This window comes from Miniopterus schreibersii (assembly GCF_964146895.1).
Source record: "Miniopterus schreibersii genome assembly, chromosome: 4".
Lineage (NCBI taxonomy): Eukaryota > Metazoa > Chordata > Mammalia > Chiroptera > Miniopteridae > Miniopterus > Miniopterus schreibersii.
Window position 1 is genome coordinate 67,626,511 of NC_138105.1, and position 20,643 is coordinate 67,647,153.

The 20,643-nt window shown below is 45.5% G+C and overlaps 1 protein-coding gene across 4 annotated transcripts in view; it reads right to left on the reverse strand.

Moving 5' to 3' along the window:
• RFX2 (regulatory factor X2) overlaps positions 1–20,643 on the reverse strand; it is an 85,158-nt gene that overhangs the window by 46,594 nt on the left and 17,921 nt on the right. The window lies entirely within an intron of this gene.

Here is a 20,643-nt window from a genome sequence, read left to right on the forward strand (position 1 = left end):
TGGGGGTACGCCCCAATCCACAAATGCTAGGGTGGCAGAAAGCACCAGCTTGTGTGTTGAAGTGTCAGAGAAAAGAATTCAGAATGTTGGGGGAGAATCCTGGAAGAGAGAGGCACAGAGGGGCGAGTCCCCAGATCCTGGAAACATATAATAACAAAGTGGAGAATAGGAAGTGGTACAAGAAAGGTAGAAGGCTGGTAACTGTAGAGGCAGGTGATGGCTACACAGCATTCATTATCCTGTGTGTTGATTTTGTTAATGTTTGGAATCTCCATTATAAAAAGTTAAACAAAAAGCCAGTCTAGCTATTAGCTTTTAGCCCAAAAGAATAAGTGCAAGGATGTTTGTTTGTTTTAATTCTTAGCTGAGGATATGTGTGTGTGGTCTTTCTTTTTAATTGATTTTTATTTTATTTTTTCTTTTAACCCTCACCTGAAGGTATTTTTTCCATTTTTTTTTTTTTTCTTTTTTAAGAGAGAGTGGGAGGGAAGGGCGGGAAGAAAGAGAAAGAGAGAGAGACACATTGATGTGAGAGGCAAGGTTGCCTCCCCCTTGCACCCTGACCAGGGCCAGGGATTGTGCCTACAACTGAAGTACATACCCTTGACCAGAATCAAACTCTGGGCCTTCAGTCCGGAGGCTAATGCTCTAACCACTGAGACAGTTGGCTAGGGCCAGGGTGGTGGTTTTTAATTGATTTTTAGAGAGAGAGGAAGAGGGAGAGAGGAACATTGATCAGTTGCCTCCTGTACACTAGGTATGTGCTCCCATCGGGAATCGAACCCACAACCTCTTGGTGTACTGGATGACGTTCCAACCAACTGAGCCACTAGGCCAGGGCAATGCAAGACTGTTTTACTGCTGGTTTGCCATGCTAGCAGCCCTTGAAGAGCAGTAGTTTCAGCGGTCTTTCCAGAAGGTGTGAGGTTGGAGTGAGTCCTCCACCTGGTAGAACAGGGAGCAGTAGGGGAATGGAGGTGGCTGGGGCACCAATTGGCCACGTTCAGCATGAAGTTTGGGAATCCCCCTTTTCCTGCTCAGTGGGGTTAGGCTCTTTGGTGATCAAGGTCACCCTAGAAGCAGTCTCATAGGTATGAGTGCATGTCTGTGCTTCTGCTCTGAACTTGAACTTGTGATAGGAAGTGGGAACCATTCAGTTTCTGTCTTTGTCACATTCATTTGTCCTCTCTCCTGTTTGTCTTCCCAAGTCAGGGACCCAAGCATTCTTTCTCTGACTCCCTTCATCTGTGGCCCCTCTCGACTGGGGTCCAGAGCCCTCAGGATGGCCAATACAAAGAAGGGGGGCCTCAAACACAATCCAGTCTTTGGGCCAGGTTGGCCCAAAGCTCCCAGTGTGTTGTTTATAAGCCGAGCACTTTTCATTTGTCATCTGGTCCAAGATAAGAGCAGACTGGAGAAATAAGTGAGAAAGCACACATCATTGCTGCAACTTCCTTTCCTGGGTGGGCACCAGTGTGTAGAAGATACATCTGACCTTCTGGAGATGCTGCCAAGAACACCCACCAATGAGGACATATGCTGAGGTCCCTGAGTGTATGTGAGGGGAACCGTAGACCCATGGTCAGCAGTCCTGGGTTGCGGCCTCCATGAATGAATCTGCCTGGGCACAAAGGAAAGAAACACACTTCTGTTTATAGGAAAATACTCTGGTTACCTAGTAACCAGTAATGACAGGAAAGGAAATGCAGGAAATGCTGAGGGCAATTTCTGGGCCTGCTCCTGGCCTGACACTGACGCACCAGGACCTGCAGCAATGTCCTTTCATTCGCTTTTCCATATGCCAAGCAGAGGGATCACCTGCCTTACCAAGTTCTGATAGATATTTAGAAAACATTGGTCATCTTTGGGTAATTAGGGAAGAGCATACAAACGTTTTCAGTTCCCTTTATTCTGATTGGCTAATTAACTTCCGCTTTAGAGAGACACACAGCCTCTTACTTTACTTTGGGGAGTGACATAGGTCTCCTCAGGCCATGAGTTCATACTCTCCTGATACTTGGTGGTATCTGGATGGCACCAGGGTTCATTTTCCTCATAAAAAGCAATTAATTTCTTCCCTATGACCAAGAAGCAATAAGTCCAGAACACTCTTAAGAGTTCTTTCAAACCTGGTTTCTGCCTGATACTTATACTGATAGTCCCAGTGTTATTACAGTGACCAGAAAAATCAGGTCCATTCCTTCTCTTGAACCCCTTCAATCTGAGTCCAGGTCTAAGGACCATGTAATGCATGGTTTAGGTTCTGTCCCTGATTAAGCGAGGCCCCTGCCTAGCCCTTGCCATAGCCCTGCTCAGCCCTAGGCACCAAGAGGAAATTCGCACGTTTGAGGAACGAAGTGTCCATCTCTCCTTGCTGAAAAGTGGATGCTTTCACAGTCCATGATGGTAAAAACCATGTCCTTTCTTGCACTTGGATCACTCCCAACACACCCAGCAAACACTAATGTAGGGTCTCAGGCTGACATTTTCTGTCCTGAGCACCATGGGGTTCTGAGAGGCATCCTTGGCCTCCAGGAGCACCCCCTGCTCACCCTGAGTCTACAGACACTGCAGAATGTCACCTGTGGAGGAGGATTGCCCCGAAAGAGAACCACTGTTCTAAATAAACATAAGATGTCTGAGAAATAAGATGGATAAATGGTGCTTGGGTGAAATGAACTTGTTGACAGGTTAAGAATAACAAAGAGGGGACTACGGTGACCTGGACATGAAATAGTTACAATTCTGCCAGACAAGGAGTGTGGAATTAGAGAGGGAAAAAATGAGGGACTCTTTAAAGGCTCCCACCATTTCTAAGAGGATCAAATTCCAACTCCCAGCAAGGGCAATCCATTAGTCCTACTTCGCCTAAACTTTTTGGGCATCCTGTCATTCCTCCGGCAATTCTTAAATTTTTTCTTTTGCAGCAGTGGACTTTGAAGGATCAGAGCTGGCTCTGAGTTTCTCTGAAATAAGGTTTCTTCAGAGTTCAAATTCCTTTTTCTTTTGGTAAGAACTGGGCATCTGTTCCTGTTTTCTTCTCAGCAGCCAAACTGTCCCTCTTTCTCCAGCAGAGGATCAGGCCCAAGCCCTGGGAACTGGTTGTCTATCTGAAGGGCTCAAGGCAGGATGCTGCCAGGCCCCAGCCAGCCCCTAAAGTCACAGGCTGTCATCCTCAGTCACATGGGACAGTTGCCTTTCCTCCTGTCCTAATGGGAGCGCTCTCTTACTTCCCTCTTAAAGAGTATTTGACTACTACTTTAAACTGTCCAAGCTAATGTCTGGTTACGTCTTAGATGTGATCTGATTTTAGTTGCAAGTGACAATATCATGTATTCAGGGGAAGATGGGAATTAAAAAACCTTCACTGACATTTTCACCCAGCAAATATGTTAGGCAGGCTCCTGATACTAGCTCTAATTAGTAAAAACTTAAACACCATAAGACTTGGTGCCCAGGAAACAAAATTCTCCCCAGGCTGGGGACAGGTGCCCTGAAGTTCATCACATCAGAGGGAATGGGAACTGGGTGCTATGTGGGAGACCAACTGTCAGCTGCATTTCTGTGCTGGGAGAGTGGACAAGAAAAGTGTTGTACACTCATACATGTACACACAAACACACATACACACACACTCATGAACACACACACATATGCCCTCACATGCACAAACACGTACATGCGTGAGCACACACGTCCATGCACCTGTCCACACAAACACACATGTGCATATAAACACATGCGCACACAGTTGCACACACATACAATGCATATACATATACAAATACATACAAACATACACATATACACACAAACACATACAGAAACCATGCATATACACAAACACATAAACACAAAACACACATGCATGTACACACAACACAGGCTAATGCGAGAAAAATGGCCAAAACCACTTAAAAGACCCTGTTGCCATGTTCTTACTCTAGACATTTTTCTATTAAATTGAATGCTGCCTAGTCCCAGTAGGGAAAAATCAATGATTCTTATAGTAAAAGGGGAGGGGGACCTATGCTTCCATATTTGCACACGTGCCTACAGGAGAAAAATCGCAGAGTACAAATTTTGCTCCATAGAAAACTTCCTCATCCTGGGATTGGCTCCAAAACTTTAACCCCCGCCACCCACTTTCTCACGCAGCCTCTTCTCCCCAGCTCTCAGCCCGCATGCTACTGCACAATCCCCCATGTCCTTTGCCCTTTCCCCTCAGCCCACGGCCCTCCACCCACCCAGATCCTGACCCCGACATTTCTCCTCTCTTCCTCGCGTCCTCAGTTCCCATCATGTGTTGCCTATGGCAGCTTTCCTGCTACAACGGCGGAGTGGAGTGGCTGTGACAGAGACCGGCAGAGCCTATTACTCTCTGGCCCAGAGCCCACAGGTGTGGGCATGTGTCCCAGAGCCTTCATTTCCACAAAGGACCCGCTGACCAGGCTGCCCTCTGCCTTCTGCTCAGGCCCCATTCTTGTAGCTCACAGCACGTTCCATCACACCATCTTAAAGTCACATCCATCGCCACCATGACCCCATGCCTTAGTTCCTTTGCTGGCTCAGGGTCTGGGGAGAGAGCCTGTGCTGTTTTGGCATCTTTGCCTTCCTCTCATGCTCTTCCATCCATGTTCTGATGACAGCCCCACGGTTCTCCCCAACCTAGGTCTTAGTGGCGCGTTTCCAGGCTGGTCTGAACTTGACCTCTCTGTAATGTTTGGTTTCTGTCCTCTTGTTTCTGGTCTCTTCTCTTTGAGGATGCCTTCTCAGTCCCCATCTCTGGCCACTCCCCTCTCCCAACTCTGTTACCCTGCACCACAACTTCCAATACCACCCACTTGCCCAGCTCCAGGTGCCACAACAAATCCAAAAGGAAACTTCTTTCCCCTAAACTTGCCACTACTGCATTTCCTCAGCTACTGGGCTGTAAGTCACTGGGCATCTCCTTTGGCCTCGAGGTCACATCTATCTGGTGACTCTGCCCTGCTGTCTCTGTTGGGTACTACCTCTCAGGGATCTAGTACAGTCCCTGTCTCCTCATTGCACACCTGGAAGTCTGGATCTGCCTCCAGAGTGGATGCACATTCTAAATCGAGGGCTACTACAAAGAGGGGGGTCTGAGACATTCTCAGGTCAAGGGTCTGTGGCCCTTGAGGAGGTCCAGTGCTATGTACTAGATGGTTCAGGTGTGCCCTTCACATTACGGGACAGTGCAGCCTACTCTGGGCGATCCAGATCTTCTGACCTGAAAATTGTTGACATCCAAGCCCTGCTCTGTGGAGTGCTTCAAAAAAGGGACACCTGGTTCTCTTCCCAACCTGCCACTGGATCTTAGTTCCATCAGGAAAAAGACTTAACAGCCTAAATAAAAAACTGCACTTCTGAACACATGCTGAGGTGAGTGTCCAGCTGGGGAGGAGGAGGGGCAGCATGGACTTTGGACTCAGACACAACCAAGTTCAAATCTCAGCTCTGTCATTTGCTGTCAGCCATGGCCTCAGTTTCCTCATCTGCAAAAGGCGTGGGGAGGATGAACTGGAATGATGTGCTAGACCTGCCGCCTCAAGCCTGAATCCCAGCCAGTGCTTTATAAATAAATACAGTTGACCCCGAACAACACAGTTTGAATTGTGGTTCTACTTATACGCAGATTTTTTTCCAATAAATATAGTGGGAAATTTTTGTGGAGATTTGGGACAATATGGACTTGCCTTGGCAGATGACCTGTATGATTTTCTTAATAACATTATATTTTTTCTAGTTCACTTTATTATAAGAATATAGTATACAATACATAGTACAGTAATTTTCAACCAGTGTGCCACAAGAAATTTTAAAACGTAATACCTGACAACTTAGTCAGGGGTACTGACCTCTTTTCCTTAGATTGTCAAATAAAATAAATGACAACAGCCAACACAACAATAGCAGTCTGGTGTGAATACATCAAAATTATACCTATTTTTTGTCAAGAATTATAATTTTCTTTTTGTCATATCAGGAAAAAATATATATTTTGGTGTGCTGCAGAATTTTAGTGATTAGTTTATGTGTGCCATGAGATTAAAGGTTGAAAATTGCTGACATAGAACATAAGAAATATGTGTTACTCCAGAGTTCATGTTATTAGTATGGCTCACAATCCACAGTAGGCTATTAGTAGTTAAGTTTTAGGGAAGCCAAAGTTATATGTGGATTTGCAACTGAGGGGGATGATTGGCACCCCTAACCCCCATGTTGTTCAAGGGTCATCTGTATAACCAAGTAAAAAGGAAGGGTCAAGAACCCCAAAGACAATCACAGTGATGGTAGTGGCAGCAATCACCTCAGCACTGATTGTGTGCCAGACTCTGGGCTAAATGCACTATGTATATGTTCCTACTTAGTTCATTATCACTCCCATTTTAGAAACGACAGACAGACATACTGAGACTCAGAGAGGAAGAGTAGAACTAGATTTGCACTAGGACTTCCTCCTTTAACAGAAGGAGGCACAAGTTTGTAAACATTCCCTAAGTCTCCTGTTTTCTGTACTATGCAGAGTCCTGTTTCCTTCCCAGATAAATTGCTCCTCAACCTTATGGCAAAGAGAACTCAAAACAATAACAGGAGCTGGGTATTTTACTTGAAGAGTCTCCACCCCTTACGTACGTCACTGGAGCTCTTAATGGAATAATGGGACTTATTGAATGAGTTACATGAACCTGGTGGGACTTGCACATGTCCCTGCCCTGTCTGGTTCTGGTTAAGAAGCTGCTCTTTTTTCATGCTTGTAACTGGAGGGAACTTGCACATAACGACCCTAACCATCACTGTCTTTTCCGACAGGAGTTGCCCACACGGTGTGCTTGTGAGCACATATGCCAAGTCCCCTCTCCACACAGGCACGCTGTATCTCCTGCAACCCTCCCCTCTGCCCTGTATACATGTTCACTGTCACTGTGGAGAAAGCCAGGCTTCCTCTGGTTCCTGACTGTTTAACTAGGTTGGCTACTCAACCCCTCGGGTCCCCGCAGTTCAATCCAAGTGGAATTCAATGTGGCAGGCATGGAGCCCAGGCCTGTGGGACCTGAACGTGTGCCATTGCACTGTGCTGCCTCCATCTACAAGTTGATGTCTTTGCAGAATTGAGGGTGGCCAGTGTGGTTCCAGTGGTCCAGATTCAGAGTGACCAGATGGGTGGCAGTCATTCTGACATGGGGGGCCACTGGAAGCTGGACAGGTGTCTCCACCAGTACCACAGCCACAATGGCGCCTTCCAGGATGGGACTGATGTGACTCCATGGAGAAAGGCCAAGACCAGGCTGGAGAGCACTGTCCCTTAAAGTCTATCCACCTGTTACAGCTAAGAAGGGCTGCTCAGTTGACATGGGGAACAGGGAAACCCACCAGTGGCTTCAAAGTGGACCAAAGCATGGTAGTGAGCAGTGATTAAAGCCCTCTGTCAAATCACCTCACTATCCAGTGCAGGTTTCCTGACCTCAGCACTGTGAACATTAGGCTAAGCTATTCTCGGTTGTGGGGCCGTCCTGGGCACTTGGGGGAGTTGAGCAGTATCTCTGGTCTTTACCACTTGATGCCAGGAACATCTGACAAGCACAGGTGTCTTGAGACAGTGCCCAATATCCCTGGGGGGCAAAGTCAACCGTGGCCGAGAGGCACTGCTCTACCTTTTCTGGGACTGCTCATGAATTCTAACCTGCAATTTAACACAATTCCCAGGAGATCTGAATCACAGTCAAGTTTGAGAAGCATGGCTTTAAACCAGGGATTCTCAGCCTTGACAATACAGACTTTGGGGCCAGGTCATTCTCTGTGGGGCCATCCTGAGCACTGTAGTGTGATGACCGGCATCCCTGGCCCCCAATTACTCAATGCCAGGAGAATCTTCTCTCCCCCAGTCATGACAACAACAAATGTCTCCATACATCACCCAATAGTGTCCCCTGGGGGGCAGGATCACCCCCACTGAGAACTACTGGTCCAAGGCCATAGCCTCACTACACATGGCATTTTCAATTAGCCAAACCATTCTTCTTGCTTGCTGCTCTTAATTCTGTTTCCTATCACACAGTTGTTTACACATTTGGCTTTGGGACCAGCCAAGCCTCCTTGAGAAAACCAAGTCTAGGTCTTAGTCACCCTATGATGACCTCCTGGATCCCTCTCCTGACTCCTCTCCCCTAGCATGTTCCCCAAAATGACCTCCCAGAAATACTTTGAAGTGAATGGGGGCATGAGGTACCTGCTGCTCAGGGCTACCCACCTACACTGTCTACAAGGGGCCGAACACTGGCCTCCACCTTCAGCCAGTTATGGGTCCCTGGCTCCAGGTTCTGGGCGCAGTTTCATCGGTGTCCTGCTTAGCAGCCTTTCTTTCCCTCTCACTTGCACCTGGTTTCTATCTTTTTTTCTCCCTTCTGCACACTCTCCAGCAGGTGGGGAATGTGTGAAACCAGTGAAAATGTGGAAAGCCCAGAAGGCTGCCTGATGCCAGGCTGGAGACTGCCTTAACTCATCCCCTGCTATCCCACTTCTCAAGTCTTCAAAAAGGCCCAGACAGCCTGAGGGTGGAGGAGGAGCACGGCAGGACAACAGGGGCAGGCCGGGAACTTCTTCCTGGATAGCATAGCCTGGGTTCTGAGCTGGATAGCATAGCCTGGGTTCTGGCACACAGGTCTCTGTCTCATTCCCCACCGCCATCCCTACGGACAAGCAATGACCATGGGCGAGGGGCAGTACCTCCACAACTGATTCAGGTAAAGAGGAGGCTGACTTCCTTTGTCCTACCATCGCACACAGGACCTTTCCAATTTATCCCTTACCTTCCCTCCTGTCATCACTTTACTCTGAAATTTAAAAAGTGGAGAAATGGCACCACTAAGAATCAAGAACTTCTTGAAATCACAGCCCTGGAAGGGCCCTTACAAATCACCTAGCCCAGCTCTTTCACCCAACAGATAGAGGATTTACCCAAAGATGGTAAGTGGTTGGCCCAAGATATAAAGCCTGATGTGGGGTAAAGTATTTCCATGGGAAAATTTTAAAAATAATTAATTTAAAAGAACATTTAACAATGAGGCAACAATTCTTGAAAAATGACTTGCCTGCATTGAGACTGGGTGTGAAATAGTTTTCTGGAATGCAGGGTAGCATTTCTATTGGAAGGCTTTCTCTTTTTCAGTACCTAGTGATCTACAACTACCCTCTGCAACAGACTGCAGGACGGATTGTGGGTTCAAAAGAACCTTCTGGGGAGGCTTCACTAAGTCAGAATTCATGTTGATTCCAGCAACACTCGCTGTAATTAGATGTTAATTTGTGCATCTACCAGCTAAAGAGCTTTTTTTTTTTTTTTTTTTTTATAAGCTTGCTTTTAGAACACAAATGACACCCCATTAGAAGTTTCAACTGCAAAAGACAGTTGGGCAACTTGTTCAGATACTTTAAATTGTCCCAAGACGTCAGCTGGAATGCTGGCACAGAAGTGCAATGAACATTTTCTCGAAGCTACAGGGTGAACTGCCCTTAAAAAAAAAAATCCATACAACTAAAGCAAGTCTCACCAAAGGGCTGTTTTACTGACCACAGGCTGCGGTGTTCTGATACGGGCGGCACTTTTGCGGCAGTTGCTGCATTAGTCAGACAGATTGCACTCCAGGCAAGTAAGGCGGGGCCCCGCCAAACCCTGCACTGCCTAACATTTCTCAATTTATAGCCCTGGTTGGTGGGCAGGGGAGGGGGCAGTGCTGAGAGGAGGGAAAGAAATGTGTCACCAGCTTTGAATGAAGTTCAGGGGCAGTGTTTACCTAAGCAACCAGCCCTGGTAAACAATCGCTATCTCTGGCTGGCCCAGGAGGAGGTGGGGGAGTGACACTGTTTTGAACAAAATCCACCCTGTGGCTGCAAAGTGCCCACTAACAGGGTAAGGGTTTTCCACTCCCCTGTTAGTGGGAAAACACCTGCTTCTCCTAATATAATACACATGTTCCCTTGAGGATCAACAACTTCTTCAGAGGAATATTGAAGAACCAGAAAGTTCTGGCTTCAGTTTCCATCATCAGCCAGCCTTACATGTGAATGTCTTTATGTGTGAGCCATCAGGGTTCAACTCCTGGCTTTTCTAATATTCTTGGGCATCAGGAATGAAAGCATCATGCTGAAAAGTGCTCCAGAAGTTGTGCTCACCAGGGACCTATGGTAGTAGGTTGGTGGGTAATGATTTTATAAACACAGGGAAGAAGAGCAAAAAAGAAATTCCACTTAAGACTGAAATATGTCTCCATTTGAGAGCAGTCTAGGACAGAGTCAAATGGCTGAAGGTATTTTTCCCCACATCATCTCCTCTTGGTTTATATACAGGGTAAGATGTCAACATGACAATACACTTTCTTCTAAATAGACCCCAGGTGGACTCAGCTCTACCTGTCATGGCAGATCAAACACAAATATAATTTCATCAGAGAAAAATATATGCAGATGTTCACTTAAAGCCCAGGAGTCTGCAGTCCTGGCGCTGCTTGCCAGCCCTCATTGTTTGCTGAGTAACAACGGTTGCCAGGGACAACGCAGTCCACTCCCGTCTCCAAGAGCCTGTTGCTGGGCAACCAGGAGAATACTTCCCAAACCAAACAATGTCATCCCAGGAGCAATCCTCTCTATCTCACATTAACCAGATCTAAAAAAAACCCTCCCAAATATGTAATCTATTATTTTCAGAAGCCCTAAGAGAAAGGCAAATAATCTCATCTCTATAGTAACAGAGGAGAAAACAGTTTACCATATTTGTTCTGAAATAACAAAACCCGAAAAGGACCAACTCTGCCTGCATAAGCATCACAGGAGGGACTTCTTCAGTCTTTCCTAGTGCAGGAGGAGAAAGTGCCCTTTTCTCCAAGAAGAAAGAATTTAATACCCAGCAAACAGTGTTGGATAGTTTATAGCCACACATGGGTTTTCTGGGCAGTGATTAGACACACTAAAACAACCTGCAGATTAAATTATTTGAAAAATATGTAAGAGAAATTGCTCCGAATTAAAAAGACTCTTGAAAATGTTATGTACATACAAAATAGGTGCAAACTGAATCTTTGACTCAGCATTAGAAATGCATCCTGGGGCTTTGCCGGAAGGAACTTACAGTATCTGGAGTCCCTTTGCCTGCTCTTCCTGCCCTACTCAGAGAGGGGAGGACTCTTAGAAGAGGAAGCCAGGTCACATCAGAGGCCCCCAGATGGTGGGAGGCACAGGGACACACAGCCCCAGAAAGAGGTGGCAGGGAGGTCCCTAGCATTGGCTAATCTTGACCCACAGCAAGCAAAAAAAAAAAAGTTAAAATGAAAGCACACAACCTTGGCTCTGACTAGAGCTATGCGGGCTGAGCATGGGTTCTCTGTGGCTTTGGAACTTGCACAGAGGAGCACCCCATCTTACAAGGGGAACATAGAATACTAAGCGGATGGTCTTATTTGCAGGGAGGGGGACATGTCTAAGGATTGTAAAACATTTTGATAGAACGGGAAACATATGGCTACAGCCGTAAGGAGTCCACATCTTAGATTAGAAAAGCACATGACAAAACATGCCTTTGAGACAGACACAATCGGTGCACAAAAACTGTTTTCTTAAGATAACCTCCAGGAGTTGATCTTAAAATAAATAGGAGGGAATCAGCATGTCTCCTTGAGAAGAAGAGAGGTGAATGCCATGCTTTTAGAATCTGAACCTGGGCTCCAGGGACATGAGGAATTTGAAGCCAGACTTGGGCCACTAATCAACGGCGAAGCAGTAACATGGAAGGTGACATGTCTGTAGGCCTGGAGGTGAGACCACGGGCAGCCAAAACCATGGAAGTCACTGCATGGGCACTGCCCTGGGGACACTGATGACTCTGCCTGGACTCCCCATCTGAAGGGAGGCTCTGACATGCAGCTGTAAAGAACCTAAACTCCATCTCTGAAAGAGGATTGACAAGGTTCCCTACTTGCATTATTCACTGATCCCAATAAAAAAATATTTATTGACTGCCGAGCATAAGCCAGGACTTGGCCAGTAATCAAAACAGACACAAATCCTTCCTTCATGGAGCTTATATTCTAGTGAATAGTGAGCGGGTGGCGTGGGGTAGAGTGGTGGTGGTTATAGACAGTTAACAAAATAAATAAGAAAAATATATAGCATGTCAGATGGTGATAGGTGCCAAAGGGAAAACTGGAGCAGGGATAGGGAGTGCTGAGGTGGGGCTGCAATTTTTAAAGGGTTATATCAAATGCCTCCCTGAGAAGATTCACTAAAGAGATAAGGGAAGTAAGAGGCAGAGCCCTTCAGATGTCTAGAGAAAGTGTTCCAGTGGAGGGAACAACATTCCCGTGGAGGGAATATCCAGGGCAAAGGCCCTGAGGTGGGACTATGCCTGGCTGGTGACTAAAGCTAAGTGAACCTGAAGACAAGAAGGAGAAGAAAAGACCCATGAAGACTATCATATGAGCTGTGGCTTTTGCTCATAGAGGAATGAAAGTGATCACAGGGTTTGAGCCCAGGAATGACCAGATTTGACTTGCGTTTTATCCAGCTCCCTCTGGCTGCTGGTTGAGAACAGGAAAGGAAGGAAAAGGGTGAAAGCAGAGAGAGCAGTTAGGAGACTAATGTTATAATCCGGATGAGAGACATGCCTGTCCTGGGAGAGAGCAGTGGAGGGGTAGATTCCGGGTAAATACTGAAGGTGGGATCATGGGATTTGCTGATGGGTTGGATATGGAGTGTGAGGGAAGGGAGTTGAGAGTGTCTCAAAGGTTTTTGGCAACTGAAAAAATGAGATCAGGAAAACTGCAGGAGAAGCAGGCCTGAGGAGGACCTAGGAGTTAAGTTTTGTTTTGTTTTTAAATTGACTTTAGAGAGAAAAAGGAAGAAAGAGAAAAAAAAAATTGATGTGAGAGAGAAACATTGATTGGCTGCCTCCCTCATGTGCCCCAACTGGGGACTGAACCCACAACCCGGGCATTTGCCCTGACCAGGAATTCAACCCGCTACCCTTTGGAGTGCAGGAGGACGCTGCAACCAACCGAGCCACAATGACCAGGGCAGGAGTTGAGTTTTAAAGGTGTGAGGTGTGAGAGGCTCTTAGACACCCAAGTTGGGATGCTGAGAAAGCAGGCAGATATATAAATGAGGGCCTGAAGGACCAGAGGTAAGTTAGATCCATCAGTATACAGAGAATGTGGGCTGGAGCCATCAGTGTATAAATGACAGGCTAGAGTCATCGGTGTGTAGAGGATGTGGGCCGGAGCCAGCAGTGTATGAGACGACCTGGGCTGGAGCCAGCATTTTAAGATGACGTAGGCTGGAGCTATCAGTATATAGAGGATGTGGGCTGGAACCATCAGTGTATAGATGACCTATTTAAAGCCATGAGACTGGCTGAGTTCATCAAGGGAGAGCAGAGAAGAGGCTGGGCTCTTCAACTGTCCACCTTTTAGATATCCTAAACAGGAGGGAAGCCAGCAAAGGAGCCTGAAAAGAGGAGGCCAAAGAAGTAAGAAAGAGCAAGTGGTGTCCTGAGCACCGAGTGAAGTGGGGCTGAGAACTGACCACTAGATTCAGTGAAGTGAAGGTCACCATGACCATGACAGAGCAGTTCCAGAGGAATGATGAGGCAAAAGCCACAGAAATCCAAGTGGGTTCAAGAGAGACCAAGAGTTGTGGAGCTGGAGACCCTAGAAACAGACACTTCCTTAGAGGAGTCTCTGCTGGAAAGATGAGAGGAATGGAGTGGCACCTAAAAGGGGAAGCCCAGTTGAGAGAGGGTTTCTGAAATGGAAGAAGTAACAGCAGGTATGTATTGTGATGGGCAGGACCTAAGGGGAGGGAACTGGCACAGGAGAGGGGAGAATTGCTAATGGATGTCCTTGCACTGATGGGACAGGATGAGAAAGCTTGCAGAAGAGATGAGGGCTTGGACAGAGCTAGACAGACAGATATCTGTCCACTGGCCCAGGAACAAAGGCAAGACCTTTGCCTGGATTTAGGGAGGTGGGTGTCATCAAGTTATATAGATGGTTTCTCCAAACCCACAAGTCCCTTCAGGGAGCTCCTGGTCCCTAATCCCGTTCCTCAGTCATGGGATCGCTGCATCACAAAGCCAGGGTCTCCCAAGTCTATTCCAGCCCCCTACAGAAAAAGCGCTGGCCCCTGCAGGAGGGCTGGGAGGCCTCCAACCTCAGTGAGGTGGAAGGCTCAAAACCACGGAGTGGGAGCTGAACATCGCACATGACTCAGGTCAGGTCTGCAAACCTCACACCAGAGTCTCCAGCAGATCCTGGACTTAGAAGGGTGAGCTGTACCTGGGGATGAGCCCACAGACAGCATCCCTAGGCCCCAGGCTTCAGGACTCCATATGACCATGCTAGGGTCTGAATGTTTACATACCCTCAAAATTCGAATGTGGAACAACTAATGCCCAAGGTGATGATATTAGGAAGTAGGGCCTTTGGGAGGTTCTTGGGTCATGGGATTAGTGCCATTATGAGGCCCCAGGGAGATCCCTCACTCCTTCTATGTGAGGACACAGGGGGAGAAGTCTGTAACCCAGAAGAGGGGCTGGCACCCTGATCTTGGACTTCCAGACTCCAGAAATGTGACCAATAAACTTCTGTTGATTATAAGCCACCCAATCCATGGTATTCTGTTATAGCAGCTCAAACAGATTAAAACAGACCATCCTGCCCTCCACCCCATGGTTCTCCCTCAATAGTCTAAAAAAGCCTCATCCTTCATGTTTATGCCCACACACAATTTGCTCTTTTTACTGCTTTCATGTGGTTACTATAGACCTCTTTTCAAATCTACCAAAATATTTGATCTTTCCAGTGTCTAAGTATTACTAGAAATTAGTTTAATACACCTGTTATTCTTGCCATGTCACTGTACATACACAAAACCTTAAATAAGAAAAAGCTCTAGCCCTGGCCAGTGTGGCTTGGTTGGTTGAAGCATCTTCCCATATACTGAGAGGTTGTGGGTTCGATCCTCAGTCCAGGGCACATATGGAAGGCAACTGATCGATGTTGTCTCTCACATAAATGTTTCTCTCTCCCTTCCCCTCTCTCTAGGATCAGTGAGCATATCTTCAGGTGAGGATTTTTAAAAAAGCTCAGTCACATAGAAAAATAAAAGTGTATTCTTGCTAAGTCATGCTTGAACTATGCAAAATTACCAAGAAATTTAACATAAGATAAATGAGGGAGGCCAGAGATCTTGCAGTGAGAGTTCAGAAGGAGAGTTCTCCTGCTCTGGACAACAAATGGACTTGGGCCAGCTTGAGGAGTGTCTGCCTGTCTAGGGAGGGAGGGAGACTTCTATTGCTTTTACTGCTCATCAGTCTCTAGGGGATAATTTATCTCGATTGGCCATGGACCGAAAATCTAGTCAAAGAGATCCTTTAGCAAGGCCTAGGGAGCTCTAAAGGCATGAAAATAGATCAACAAAAGGCAAAATGAGAAATATTGATCCCATCCATCATCTCCTCTCTCCTCACCTTGACCTTCCGTCCAATCCTCTGAGAACAAAAGGATATTTATTCTGTCCCTGTGAAAGTTTCAACCCCAAAGCAAAACCTCAGAGTACTTTGACAAAATGGAACAAAATGATTTTTATTGTTGTTGTTGAACTTATTCTAATTAAACTCAAAGAATGAAATCTTGGGGGTATTTTAGTTTTTAAACTAATTAATTCTAATTAAAGCTAAGAAGATACACTGAAATTGATTCCATTTTAGAAAGACATGCTAGTCAAAAGCTTGAGGGGAAATGTAATTTTTTAAAATTTAAGCCCAGCCAGGCATGGCTCAGCAGTTGAGCGTTGGCCTAAGATCCAGAAGATCACAGTTCGATTCCCAGTCAGGGCACATGCCAGGTTGTGGGGTCGATCCCCAGTTGGGGGCATGCAGGGGGCAGCTGATCAATGACTCTCTCACCACTGATGTTTCTCTCTCTCTCTCCCTCTCCCTTCCTCTCTCTGAAATCAATAAAGATATATTGAAAATAAATAAATAAATTTAAGAGGGCATCATAAAACCTTGAAAATATTTTAAATGACTTTCCTATTCCATCAATATTAAGATGAGTCTTCATTTTCTTCAGCAAACACTTCCCACCGGCACAGGGCTGGGGAAGAGCCCTGAGTGTGAAACGGGCAAGCAGCTCGCAATGTCTGGAAAAATGCCTAGCTTTGTCTGGTTGTGTTTGGTGTCTCCATTCCCAACTCTGCATTAAGTCAGCTCCCAAGTAGAGCAAAAGATGGTTTAGGAAGAAAATGGAATAAAATGCACTACCTCTGCTTGAAAGGCGGAAAGAGAAACAGATGAGTGCTGGAGGACGCGCCCCGGGGAGTGGTGAGCGGGCTCTCGGTCCTTCCCGTCCTCTTCGCTCTCGCTCAGAATGTGCCCTTGGACAAGCAGCCACCTTTCAGACCCTCCCGTGTGCCAATACTGGTTCCGGTCCTCCTTGCGTCTGGAAGCCCTGGCAGCTGACATAACCTAGCTGCCAGGCACTTTCAAAAGCACCACAGTTACCTTTAAAAATCAATTTTTTTTTTTAGCCTGGCCGGTTACTCAGTGGTTAGAGCATTGGCCTGCGCTTTGGTCTCAGGTTTGGTTCCTGGTCAAGGGCACATACTTCGGTTGTGGGTTTGCTCCCACAACCAGTCAATGTGTCCCTCTCACATCAATGTTTCTCTCTCTCTCCCCCTTCCTTCTCCCTCCCTTCACTCTCTCTAAACATCAATGGAAAAAATATCCTCCAGTGAGGATTAACAATAATAAGAAGAAGAATTTTTAAAAATTAAATTTATTGGGGTGACATTGGTTAATAGGATCATTTAGGTTTCAGGTGTGGATTTGTATGTTATAAGACCTGTATATTGCACTGTGTGCCCAGCATCCAAAGTCAATAATTCATCTTCCATCATCATATATTAGGCCCCCTTTACCCCGAAGCCTCCAACCCTTTCTCTCTAGCAACTACCACACTGCTGTTTGTGTCCACAAGTTTCAGTTTTATATCTCCCATACGAGTGAAATCATATGGTTCTTAGCTCTTTCTGCCTGACTTATTTCACTTGGCATAATATTCTCAAGGTCCATCCCTGTTTTGGCAAATGGCAGTATTTTGTCTTTTCTTATGGCTGAGTAGTATTCCATTTTGTATATGCGCCACATCTTTACCCAAGCCTCTACCACCTTTACATTTGAACAGCATTTATTACTACTTCAGCATGTTTTTTAAGATAAATATTTGAGATTTCCATCCACATGGAATTTGAAACGATCTGAATAAGGAAAAAAGGTCGAGTTGGTGAAAACCCCACTAAAGCTTACTGCACTCTGGAATAATGAAGATGCAATTGCATTTCTGGGTAAGTCAAATTCTCTTTTCTTATGATGCAAATTCCATGCTTAAGATTAGATTAAATGTGGAAAATCATCTCAATAATTTGGGCTTAACGTTCTTCTTTGGGGAGCTAGGGCATCTATTGCTCAGCCCACGCTGTATAGGATAACATCTGTGAGGATGCAGGACACCAGCAGAAAGCTGCCAGAATCTTCTCTCTCCAGGAAATACAAAGTATGTGTTTTGTCCTTACACATGTATGACTGTGGACAACCACAGGAGGAATTTTTGGCAACTGCTGGACAGGCCTGACGTGGGGCAGCAAGGGTTATGGTCAGTGCCTGGGTCAAGGTCAATTCTCAGGAAGATGGAGGATGAGTGAGGGGCAACTCCACCCAAAGTGGCTGACACTGCCAGCAAACATGGACTTCCATTTCTTTATCCATAAATGGAGAAAATAAACTCTGCCTGCCTCTGTGGGTTGCTGTGTTAGAGAAAACGAAGCCTACCAAGCATGGGGTTTAATTCCCAGCCCAGCATATAGTAGGTGCTCAATAAATGCTAATTAGTCATTGCTGTAATCTACTCCTATATGGAACCAACAGCAGTTGCTGCTTTTTGCCTATTTAAATATCTGAAGCTCTAAAAGCAGTTATGTACTTTGCTATTTGGGACTTCAAAAACAAATAAGCATGACAAGTTCTTCAGGGAGCACCTCATACTATGTGCTCCATTCATTCCAGGGCATATTTGGGCCCAATACTTAATACTCGTTTCTCTCCCAGCATTGTGCCAAATGTAGCAGCTCTCCTTCCAAATTAACTTTACTGTCAGAAAGATTATATCTTATCATCAGCTCCCTTTCCCTTCTCAGAAATACCGCCCTTCCATAAGACCTCAGCGCATGTACGATACACTTTCCATGGCTGAGTTTCTCATAAATTGCTTGACAAATGGTGACGAAGGTAGACTGTTTAGTGCTGTCCTTCCCGGTGAGAGAGAGCTAGTGAGTTTGTTTAATTCCCCATAAGGAGATCCTCTTTGCTTTCTGTCTTTTGCTCCAAGTTTCTGGGGTTTGCATCATTAGACAGCTGGCTTTGCCAATGCCTTCTCTAGCACTAATTCAAAAACAGGTGAGGGCTCCTGAAGTGTCCTCCCTGAACATATGCGAGGGAGGCAAACACAAAGCCATGCAGCACTGGCTGCTGGGCAAGAGGTTGGGAATTCTCGCCCGGAACAGGGGATCCTCAAGACTCAGGATATGTCCAAATCCACACAGTTAGAGAATGAAGAGCTAGCGGGAAGAGGTATCTCCCTTCCCCCTCAGAATGTATCTTATAGAAATATACATGTCCAGGAAGGCACATGGTCACACTAACACTGTATACCAATGTTCACGACAGCATGATTCACAATAGCCCCAAAGTACAAACAACCCAAATGTCCACCAGCTGATTAAACAAGATATGGTCCATCCACACACTGGAATATTACTCAGCCATGAAAAGAAGTGAAGCTCTGACACTGGATGGACCTTGAAAACATGATGCTAAGTGAGAGAAGCCAGACACAAAAGGCCACACAGTATGTGATTCCATTTTTGTGAAATGTCCAGAACAGGCAAATCCACAGAGACAGAAACCAGATTAGTGATTGCCAGAAACTTGAGGAGGGAGATGGGGAGTGACTGCTAATGGAGATGGGGTTTCTTTTTGGGGTGGTGTAATGTTCTAGAATTAAGAGGTCATGGTTGCACAACTCTGTGAATACACTAAAAACTACTGAACTGTACACTTTAAATGGGTCAACATCATGGTACATGAAATATATCTCAATAAAGTTGTAAAAAAATAAAGGTATATGGACATGTCCCTGGTAGCATTATTTGAAGTCATCAAAAATTGGAAACAACTTAAATGTTTACCAATAGGAAAATTATTAAATAAATTATGGTACATCCTTGCTGTATACTTTAATGCCATTAAAAAGAATGAGGTACATTCTCCAAGATATGCAGTGCCTGCCACACAGTAGGCTCTCAAATATTTGTAGAACCTACACGTGTGAAAACTCATACACCTCAAAGGGTGAACATGAATGTATATAAACTTAAACTAGGAATAAACAAAAAGGGAACAAAGTGAATTTACTGGGAGTCGGATGCTATTCTAGGCTCTGAGCAATCAAGGTAAGTCAGATGAAAGTCTTGCTCTTGGGGAGCTGACAACTTTGAGCAGGGGAGCCAGATAAAAGACCAGGCACCAGATACACAAGGTGATTGCAGAGAGATCCGGGCTGGGACAAAAGGAGATGGCAGATGGACAGAATTGAGACAGTGGTGGAGAGGGGCTCCCAACCTCTCGACAGGCTGGCTGAGACCTGACCTGAGCAGGGGCAAACCTGGGTAGATGTGGGAGAAAGCACTCCAGGCACAGGGAATAGCAGGTGCAAAGGCACTGGGGCAGGGGAGGGGGCTGTCCAGAGAGGTCAGCAGAGACCCTGAGGGCATGGTCACAAGTCTGGATTTTATTCCAGTTCCTGAGGGAAGCCCTGGGTAAAGGCAAAATATGATCTGACTTATGTTTATAAAACAACACACTTTTTAGACTATTAGGAGAAAGAATGAAAACAGGAAAACCAGGGAGGAAGCTTCCTCGGCATTTATCATGTTATAATTTTAATAATAAGGAATACTTCTTAAGTTCTTAATTGAGCTTATTAAGACCTATATATGGCAGCTGAGCAGGAAATGTATCATTTTATAAAAGAAACCAAGTAAAGTCAGCCCAATAAATGAAGGGTTAAATAACTATTTAATTAATAGGAAAGTTAATGATGGCTTCTACAATTTCAATGCAGGTAATTATACAGTCAATCATCAGAGCCCACAGGCATCAATGTGCTTCTTAATTAAGTGTGAATTGTCCCTATTGACTTATAAATGCTGTTACCCAAAAATTAAATAATTTATGAGTGTACACTCATTTTTTTTTAAAAGCACATAAAAGTAGGCAGAGGAAATGGATCAGTAGTTTGGTTATAGTTGCTCACTGTTAGGGATTAATATAGTAAATTGATTTCATTCAGAGGTTGGCAAACTTTTTCTACAAAGGGCCAGAGAATATTTTTTGCTCCATGGGCCATAGGGTCTCTGTCACTATTTCTAGAAAGTCACCATGGACAGTAAGGAAGGAATGAGTGTGCTGGTCTTCATGCCCTTCAGAACGCTACTAGAGCCTGGGCAAAGGGGAAA